General features: G+C 37.6%; 1 long non-coding RNA gene across 1 annotated transcript in view; it reads right to left on the reverse strand.

The window, feature by feature from the left end:
• Positions 1-7402, reverse strand: part of LOC145285593 (uncharacterized) — a 32355-nt gene extending 24953 nt beyond the window's left edge. Inside the window, exon 1 of the long non-coding RNA XR_013869068.1 lies at positions 7188-7402. This is a non-coding gene — a long non-coding RNA (uncharacterized LOC145285593). The remainder of the gene's footprint in view (positions 1-7187) is intronic.
• Positions 7403-10513: the final 3111 nt, after the last annotated feature.

Below are 10513 nucleotides of genomic sequence, written 5' to 3' on the forward strand. Positions count from 1 at the left end.
ATCTACCTCTGCATTCCATGTTTAAAAAGGATGTGTCCTCTATATTATCAGACCTGACTGAATGGTTAATTGTAGCCATAGACCGATTCATACCATCCAAAAAATTCCAACAAAAACCAAACAGCCAGCAATGGTTCTCCTCAGAATGTGCTGCTGCCATCGCACACAGAAATCACTTTTTCCATAGCTACCAGCATAATAGATGTATTGAGATTAAAGCTGCTTTCAGGACTGCCAGCAACCACTGTAAAAGAGTAATAAAAAATACAAGAGAGCTATATGCTCAGTCCGTTAAATCCAAAGTAGCTGAGCAGCGGCTTGGTTACCACCAGTTTTGGCAAATAACAAATAGGATCCTGAACAGAAGCGTGTGTTCTATCCCAACTATTATCAATGAACCAGAGGTCATCTCGTCAGCATCAGACAAGGCCAAACTATTCGCCAAGAACTTTGCAGCTAATTCTACTCTATGCAACTGGCTCTGACGGCATCCCAATTATAGTTTTAAAAAAAGCTTCAAACAGAACTTGCTCCCATGCTTACAAAACTGTTTAAGCGTTGCCTTAAGGAGAAGAGCTTTCCAACACCCTGGAAAACCTCATCAGTATGCCCTGTATTTAAGAATTCAGGTGATAAGTAATCTCCCTCTCAGTACAGACCAATAAGTCTCCTGTGTGTTATGAATAGGTTGCTGGAATCCATATTAAATAGAGAAGTAGTCAACCATCTCAGCAGAAATAACATTCTAGTGACACGCAATATGGTTTCGATTCTGCTACATCAACAGCATATGTGCTAACGGTTATATCTCATAGTATTAGCGAATCTCTCGACAAAGGCTTCCTTTCTAGAGCAATTGCTCTTGACATATCAATGGCTTTCGACAAGGTATGGCATAAGGGTCTACTTCCCAAGATTTCCAGCTACAGTATAACTGGAAATGTTTTCTCAATTATTAAATCATTTCTCTCTGATAGGCTCATAAGAGTAGTGGTTGATGGGCAAAAATCAGAAGCCCGCAGTATTATCCTGGAGTCCCTCAGGGGTGTATCCTGGGTCCAACTCTCTTCCTGATCTACATCAATGATCTCCCTAAACACATACTTAAATCATTCGTTGACATCTATGCTGATGACACGACCAGCTACGGCAACACATCAAAGGCTGTAAATGACCAAGTTCTCTCTGATTCTCTCTCCTCTGATCTCGAGCACGTGGTACAGTGGGGGATGAGGTGGCTGGTTACCTTTAACGCATCTAAAACCAAGCTTCTATCTTTACATCAGCAACGCTCTGATCCCCATCTGGCATCCACTGAAATGGATGGCTCTCGTCTAGGGGAGGCCCCAAGTTTTGACAAGCTTCTGGGTTTGACCTTTACTACTGATCTGAAATGGAACACGTACATCAAATCTGTTGCCAAGGTCGCTGAAAAAATGGTAGGTTCCTTCTACCGCTCCAGAAGATATCTCACTACTGATGCAATTCTCTATCTATATAAAAGCCAAGTACGTTCAAAGATGGAGTACTGCTGCCACATCTGGGCAGGAGCTGCTAAAAACAGCCTATGCTGCCTTGACAGAGTACAAAATAGACTTTGTGGTTAAGTGGGGGATGCCCTTTTCTCTTCCCTGCAACCTCTCTCCCACAGAAGAGACGTTGTGAGCCTATCTTTGTTTTATCGTTATTTCCATGGCAGGTGCTCACCCGAGCTCTAATCTCTCGTCCCCCTTCGCCAATCTTTCACGATAAACACCCGTCTGTCTGAAAATACTGTCAATAATTTTCTCCACTCTTTATCTGTGCCTAAATCAACACGTAGATTCCATAAACAAAGCTTCTTTCTTAGAACTGCACGCATGTGAAGCTCTCTACGGCTTGCCTGTTTCCCTCCTGACTTCAACATGGATGTCTTCAAGTCCAACATAAACAAATTCCTTATGAACCGCCCCCTTCAATAATGACACTTTATTAAATCTCCAAGACTAATGAATACTGCAACACTATCCCATTGATTAGTGTACACTAAATAACCCTTATCCCCGAGTGGTTTCTGTGCCTTGACCTCCATGTAAAATATATATATATATATATATTTCTTGTGGGAGACCGTAAGGTCGAATGTACTTTTCAGTAAGAAGAATATATTCTTATAAGTTTCCATTTTGACTCTATCGTTATTTGTGTATACTACTATATTTATATACGTACATGTATACACACACACATATACATGTGTGTGTGTGTGTGTGTGTGTGTGTGTGTGTGTGTGTGTGTGTGTGTGTGTGTGTGCGTGTGTGTGTGTGTGTTTATAAACAAGCGGTTAGAGCACTGTAAAAGTGGTGGACAAATGTTTGTTTAAATAGACATTTGGCGAGATAATTTACGGACGCCGCTCCCGTGGGTCGATTGATAGAACTGTTGACTGTCAACGCGATGGTTCTAGGTTTAATCCTCGGCTTGGGGGAGGTGCTAGTCTAGCGGCACTGATGAGTTATGATACTACAAATATGTTAAGTCCCCCACTTTGGGTAGAGCACTGTCGTAAGTAATCTCACCCGCTACTTAATTGGCTGAAAAACGCGACGCTCTCTCTTAGTTTATAAACAAGCGGGTAGAGCACTGTAAAAGTGGTGGAGTCCCTGGTGGACAAATGTTTACTTAAATAGACATTTTGCGAGATAATTTAGGGGGGGGGGTCGATCGGTAGAACTTCTGATGGTTCTCGGTTCAATCCTCGGCTTGGGAGAGGTGCTAGTCTAGCGGCACTGATGAGTTGTGATACAACGAAACAAGACTGTATGTCGATGACTACAAATATATATATATATATTTGCCTTCTGTTGATATTATATATAGAATAGATACTTATTTTTGTGTTCTGAACGCATACCTACTTTGTTTACTATATGAGTTAAATAACATTAACGATGATCATCAACTAAATTTTAATGAGAAGCTCAAGGCGACCGAAGTAATTGTTTTTTTTTTATTATTCAATTAATTCTCGATAAATGATGCACACGCCATTTCTTTTTCCTGTAAAAAAACAACATGAAACGAATTCAATTTTAGAAAGAATTCGGTCAGTGTAATTTAACACTATCTTCATATAGAAACATCAAGATGTCAGTTTAAGAAAATGTACCACGTGTGAATATTATTCATGACTAGATTTCAGACATTTTATTTTCATTTGATGAGATGCATCGATTTTATTGTGAAATGTATGTTATTTTATGTAAGGTTCGTGTAGCGTGTGTGTCATTCACTCTGAGTGAGTTGAGCCGGCTTGTTCTGAAGGAGGAAATTAATCCTCAGGCGCATGTGTACATCCTTACTCAGGAGCAAGTTTCATGGGAATATCAAATTTACAAACGACCCCCTAGTCGTTTATAGATTCCCAGTCAGAGAAGATTACGTTATTTTTTTCCAGTCATTTGCAAGAAGGTGTCGTTGTCTTTCCACATACAGTCTTTGGTATTACAACATTGTTACCCGGGCTCAACGTCATTAAGTTTCGAGAAGACCAAACTAATTAGAACCGATGTGTCAATGCGATTATGGTGTATATATTACTAGCATGGCTGCCCGGCGTTTCCCGGGTGTTTGGAGGTATGTGTTGAGGAAAAAAAAAAGTGGTAGTAGGAAGGCAGACTCGATCCCGTACCGTGAAGGAGAAAACGAGCGGGGAAAAACGTGACATCTTTGCTGTTACGACCACGGTCAAGTGACGTCGGTTTAAATTAAGGCTAGACAATCGAAAATAGGGGAAGACTCTTGAAAATATCGGCGAAAAACTGTAGAAAAGTGCCCAGTTGAGGGTGAAGAAATTAATGTTTTTAGCCAATTTTTCGGTATTTGTCGTCTGAACGGTCGAGATTCAAAACGATACTAATCTTGAGAAAATCCGTCGCCTCTGTCGAAAGTTTAAAGCAGACGTGCAAACATATATAATACATATTGGCTCAAATTTTCGACCCGAACCGATTAAAAAGCTTGCCCTATCTCTGAATACGCTTTATGTAAAATTTCAAATGTTTAGACCAGAAATTGTCTGAGTAATTTGGTAGAGACTGCAGAGGTCAAATTTTTTTTTTAAATTTGACCACTATTATGACCCCTTAACATTTACTGTTTTGGGCTCAAATCAAGTTATTAAGTTAGATCCATGTCCAAGGAACCTATATTTAAAATTTCAAGTGTTTAGGCCAAAAATTGGCGGAGGAGTTTGGTAGAATTCTTAAAGGTCAAATTGTTTAACTTTGACCCCTTAACAGCCAAATTTCTTGCCGAAAATGGATTACAAAGATTTCCGTAAATGTCAATACTCTGTATATCAAATTTCGAGTCTGTAGACTGAAAATTGACAGAGTTATTGCGTAGGGAAATGTACAAAGACAGACAGACATACACACAGACAGACAGATACTTTCACTTTTATAGATATATAGATTTAGGAAATCTATACAGATACCAATAAAGTGCCTTTCTGTTTCTTCGCTATACAATCAATGCAACTCAATGAATACGACACAAAAGTGAGTCTAAAAATTAACGTTTTATTTAAGTTTAATGACAGCAAATAGTCAGGAATAATATACAAATTATTAATTTAAAAACTTTAAATTATATATTTCAGAGACTACCATGGTTTCATTGCAGTGGATATGTCTTTTAAAAGGCTTTTAAAAATCCAAGCAAATCATCAGCGACTCACGAAATGAAAAACAAATCGAAGAATGGCGTTCGAAACGAAATCCCCGGTAAGAAACCGGTGAAACGCGTTGTGATTTTCTTTTTTAAGAAAGTACTTTTTCAAAATGTGGACTGTATATTTATATTAAACTGCGGTACTAACCCTAATGCAGGTTTAACCGTCTTCCTCCGAAGAAGCAATTTCACGCGAGGATGAAATTCACAAGCGATCTCTACTCGCATGTATATCTCCATTAGGGGAGATGACGGCGTTAGGTTTTTTTCCACTCTTCCAAGGAGGTGTTTACGTCCCCTACATACAGTGCCTGGTATTCATAAATTTGTCACCCACCTGGTTCTGATCAGGCTCAATGTTGCTTAACTTCGGTGATCTACTGAGAACCGGAGTGTCAACGTGACTATGCTGCATATAGCTATATTGGTTTTTAATCATAGTTAAATATTGTTAAATTAATATAATTGTTGAAAATGGATGTTGTTTAAATTCTTGTTTTAAGGAATTATTTAAATTTAAGGGCCGTTGAGTGTGATGTAATCTATTGGATACCGAGTGGGCCAGATATTAAATGCGTGTATTCCCATTTTTAAGAGGTATAAGTTTAAAGATTCTTTTAAAAATAGGGGTATATGGTGATAATTGTAATCTCTTACCTAGGTGAGGACAGTCTGTAAAAAGGGGGCATCTTTTTCAATGGAAAAGACTTAATTAAGCATATGGGTTTATATAGGTTTGTTAGAAACGTCATATGTGTGTAATCCATATAGATTCGGGTGAATATTTGTATGACTTCTGCTAGTCGTAAACTAATAATCCTAATGAGTCCATCAAGGAGACTGTGTGAGAACAGCTGGGTTAAAACTTGGTTGCATACATGTTTATTCTTTATTTAGGTGTGCTTGATATATATATATATATATATATATATATATATATATATATATATATATATATATATATATATATATATTGATATTGATATTGATATTGATATTAGTTATTTGACTTGAAGATTTACTATACTAATTTGAATTTTTAAAGGAGAATTTACTAATATTTGTTGTTAATGAGAGGCTGACTTTATGAAGGTGTGGGTGTGTGTTATATCTGGGTATGTCATGGAGATTTTATGTAATATGGTAAATTGACAAGGGGGAGTGGTTGTTATATTGTATATGAAGAATTATATTTTAAGAGGGAAGGTCATTTAAGTGAATTGCTCAGCAGGAACTTATTAACATTAGAGTTGAAGATGACCATGCGATAGTCAGTCGAGAAGCAGCCATACAGTATTGCGTTCCACAGCCGGAAAGTTCTAGGAAAGAAACTCTTCCCATGAAATCCTCGTTTAATTTTAGGCACAGATAGAGAGTGAGGGAAGTTGTTGACAATTGTTATAACTAAACAAGCATTTGTTGCGAACGTTTTTACAGAGGGAGGCATAGATTGAAGCTCAGTCGAGCATTTACCATAAAAGTAACGACAGACCAGAGACATTTGTAATGTCATATTCTGTGAGAAAGCGGAAGTAGGCAGGCGAAGAAGTCCTCGCCCACAAAATTTCGGTCGTCCACCGGTAATAATCTCCTCCGTGCTGCCCCAATCCCGGGGGAGTCGGTTATGCCTAAGAGATTAAACCATCCTAAAAATGAGTCTACTGTACTTATAATTCTTTCGGGATATCCTCATTCCCGACATTTCTTTTAAGTCACATCCAGTGTAATGTTGTTGACGGTTTGGGTCATAAACTGGATAAGTACTGCTTATAAAAAAATGAATGTATTGAAGAAAAATTTGTTAATTTGATTAGCGATTCCATGGGTAACCTTTTTTTTTTAATTCCTTCATAATCTTCTTCAATATTTAACTGATAATCCGCCTTTATTCCCGAGTAGCCTTTGATCTTGATAACTTGTGACATGAATAAAAACAATTTATTTTGAAGTAGTTTATTCATTCAAAATAATTGTAAATTTAATTAACGATTCCTTTAAATCTTCTCATAATATTCTTCATCATTCAAATCATAATCTCTCTCTCATCAAATCTTAACCATGAGTGGCCTTTGGTCTTGATAAATTGGGTTGTGAATTTAATTTAAAAATTCCGCGAGTGTTATTTTTTGGTCGTCACCATATTATCTTATATGATCGGCTGAGCACATCGACTTTTACAATAGTTATTTATTCGTACGTTATTAAGATAATTGTTTGAACAGACATTATGATAATACGCAGATAATATATATATATATATATATATAATATATATATATATATATATATATATATATATATATATATATATATATATATATATATATATATATATATATATAGGTGAGGTGAGGTAGGTTAGGAGGAGCATGCATTATTTTTCCCGGGTGTCTATGTACTTCAGTCGTGCCTACATGTAAGTTAATACGTACTGTGTCAAATTTTTACACTTGTCCAAATGATAACAATCTTACCTGATCAAGTTACCTGATCGCACCAGGAATGTGCACTTGATGACCGAAAGCATTTTCTTTTTTAATCCTTAGTCATTGTGAAGATTCTGTATCATTCAAACTGGTACAGTTTTTAAATGGATTGAAACGTTTTCATCTTTCCTTATAATCTGTGTATACTTATAATAAATGAATTAGAAACATGTGCGGGCGTTTTCGTTTATTATTCATCGAGGCTTTCCGCAGCTATTCAAGACCACAAATAGCCAACATTCGTTAAAATTGTGCTGATTATCCTCTCTCTCTCTCTCTCTCTCTCTCTCTCTCTCTCTCTCTCTCTCTCTCTCTCTCTCTCTCCTATCTAGTTGAACTAGCGCTGTTGTATACTAGGGCAGATGTGTATAACGAGCGTATAAGTGTGTCTTCCAGTAGTTAGGCTATATGAGAGTGTATACACGTTTGTATATACATGTTACAGGAATCTTTATGACGTGTGTATATACGTGTGTTCGTCTATGACCCTCTAATGTTGTGATCTAATCTAGAGTTCGTTGTGTGTGTATGTATATTTAATGACAGTTCATGGCGAGACAAGAATACACATAAATATTTTTACAACACAAAAGACGAATAACACTTATTTGGGGTTTCACATCGGCCAATCGGGAATATATCTGGTCCATTTTTAGTCTTATTTTGACGGATCCTTGAAAAAGCTGCAGATGAAGATTCATACAACTTGAAGTCTTGGTCTTTGCAGCAGCTTTATTTACCGAATGCTTCCCCCATCGGAAAGCTGCAACGTTAGTCCTAGATTTTTACATTCGACATTTTCCCCTACTTGGAGCCATTACTGCCCCAGGGGCGTCTTTCTTCCTCTGGCTACTGATTCGGCCTGCTCTCTCTGACTCCTAACTCGTGACAAAGTGATACGTATCTTTCAAGCTATCTCCTAAACCCACGTAATCTTTAGTGATCTCTACATCAGACTATGTCAGACTCTAGAGGTCAAACCTATTTTTAAATTATTGTTTGTGTTCTAACATTCTTTTCTTTTAAAACATTTTAGCATAAATAATTTTATATGAAAACATATATTTATCTATGATAACGTTCTTTCTGGTGTTTTATTTTTATAAATTCAATAACGACCATAATAATCGTCGATCAGTACATCTTTCGGCATTGTCCGGGTTTCCAGATCTTTCTTATCAATCTTCTATTTCTGCATCCCCCTGCGGGTTCCAAATTAATATTTATTGAATGTTTCCGGATTCTGTCCTCGTAAGAGTAAGTCCAATCCATCTCTAACTTTTCTCCCAGCCAAAGCGGTTTTACAACAGGAATCTGTTGACTTTATTTTTATATTTTTAATAATATATCTAAAATGCCAAATGCCAACAAAGGATACGGTTTAATGATATAAATAGATGTGCAGTATTTAAATTATTTGGATTAGTATTGCGAACTTAAATGTTATTCCCACAACATTTTAACCGATGTAACCTCCGACCTTTTTCAAATGTATCTTCTCAAACTTGAATCTTTTTGTTGAACTCGGGAATCTGCACGGAATTCTGAACTGAACTACAAGGTCTAGTATGCTCTCGTCCTGTCAGCCTTGACCGGTAGACGTCTTATCAATTCACAAGTGTATTCTTTGGGTATATATACACACACACACACACACACACATATATATATATATATATATATATATATATATATATATATATATATATATATTCAGCCACTCTGATGAGCTGTAGACAACGGAACACGTGTCAGTGGATAATTATATTTTTTAAAAATAATATATATATATATATGTATATATAGTCATCCACATACAAACTGTTTTGCTGTATCACAGCTCTTCATTGCAGTAATATATCATCATCATCATCATCATCATCATCATCATGCAGTCCATCAGTCTTGACGATGATGACTAGTTGGGGCCTCAGTGCTTTATCCCTCGATGTTGGCGTAGTCTCACTCCATCACCACAGGACTTTCCACCTTGGCTCCAAATTTGCTTGTGCAGTTTAGGTGCAGTATCTGTTGCTCATCAGATAGACACCCTCTGAAACTCCAATGCTCATGTCTAGTGGAGCGAACGCGCGACGACTGGCAGCAGAGAAGGCTGCAGCTTCTGGCCGAAAGTAATCTCAGTGAGGTAAACAGTCGCCTGTCCGCTACTATGCCCTTTCTTTCTGGATTAAGTTCCATAATCTTTTAAGGAAAACTGCAAGGCAGCAGTAGGGTTTGAAATCAGATTTCCCATCTCTTAGCCTTTTGCTGTGATAAGGCCCACAAGGCAGCAGTGTTTGATTTTGGGGTTGGTTCCCCTAGTCTCGCCCAACCAAGGGCACCCACAAGACAGTGGGGTAGGGGTTGGTAGTGCGCCATAACGCACTAGCTCTAGGGTCCCCTACTTCGCCGAGATTTCCTACAAGTTTAGCCTGGGATCGCAAGGCACCCAGTTACCGTGTGTGGTCAACGTGGAGGAACTGTAGGAATCTTGATGATGGAGAGGCTATGTACTGGCAGGGAAGACTTATGCATAGCTGCTCCCTTTTCACAATGAGATTAGCCAGCGGTGTTAGCTGGAAGCAAGAAAGCATGCAAGCATGAACTTAACACTAACTTGTATCTAACACACTAGACGCATCACATCCTCCTGCCGGATTAAGAATCCAAGCGCACACACAGTAATATATATATATATATATATATATATATATATATATATATATATATATATATATATATATATATATATACTAGCAAGCTGTCCGGCGTTGCCCGATCGTAGAATACGCTTAAATATTTTATTTTAATTCATGCAGATTTCGTATTTAGGCAATTCTCTATTGATTATTATATTGTATCCAATATATAGTAGTGTAGTGTTATATCCAAATGAGGGGGAAACTCGAGTCTTGAACTTCCAGTTTGCTGTTATAGCTCTTGTGAGCTGCGACGGTGTTTGACAGTGGAAATTAATATATAATCGCTCACATTTTGAAAATTCTATTCCTAATTGTTCGCTAGGTTAGCATCTTGGATGGCATCGTCCTAGCGAGTATAAAATGTATACTTGTGAGACGCCGACTTCAGTTATAGCTGGTTGGGTGACTACAACCCTTGTTCGAATCGAAGTAGGACCTATATTCCATAGTCGGATTTCGTAACGGTTAGTTTGATCTGCGTCAGTTAATAGACTTTCTTGTTGCTGTCGCGTTGTCTCATGTAGCAGATTACTCGACTCGCATGCAAGAGGCTCGGGTTTCAAATCCCAGGTTCTGATATGTCTAATTGATGAGTTCAACTCGAATCTTGGA

Source organism: Euprymna scolopes, chromosome 1 (assembly GCF_053919585.1).
Source record: "Euprymna scolopes isolate OS-2025 chromosome 1, ASM5391958v1, whole genome shotgun sequence".
Taxonomy (NCBI): Eukaryota; Metazoa; Mollusca; class Cephalopoda; order Sepiida; family Sepiolidae; genus Euprymna; species Euprymna scolopes.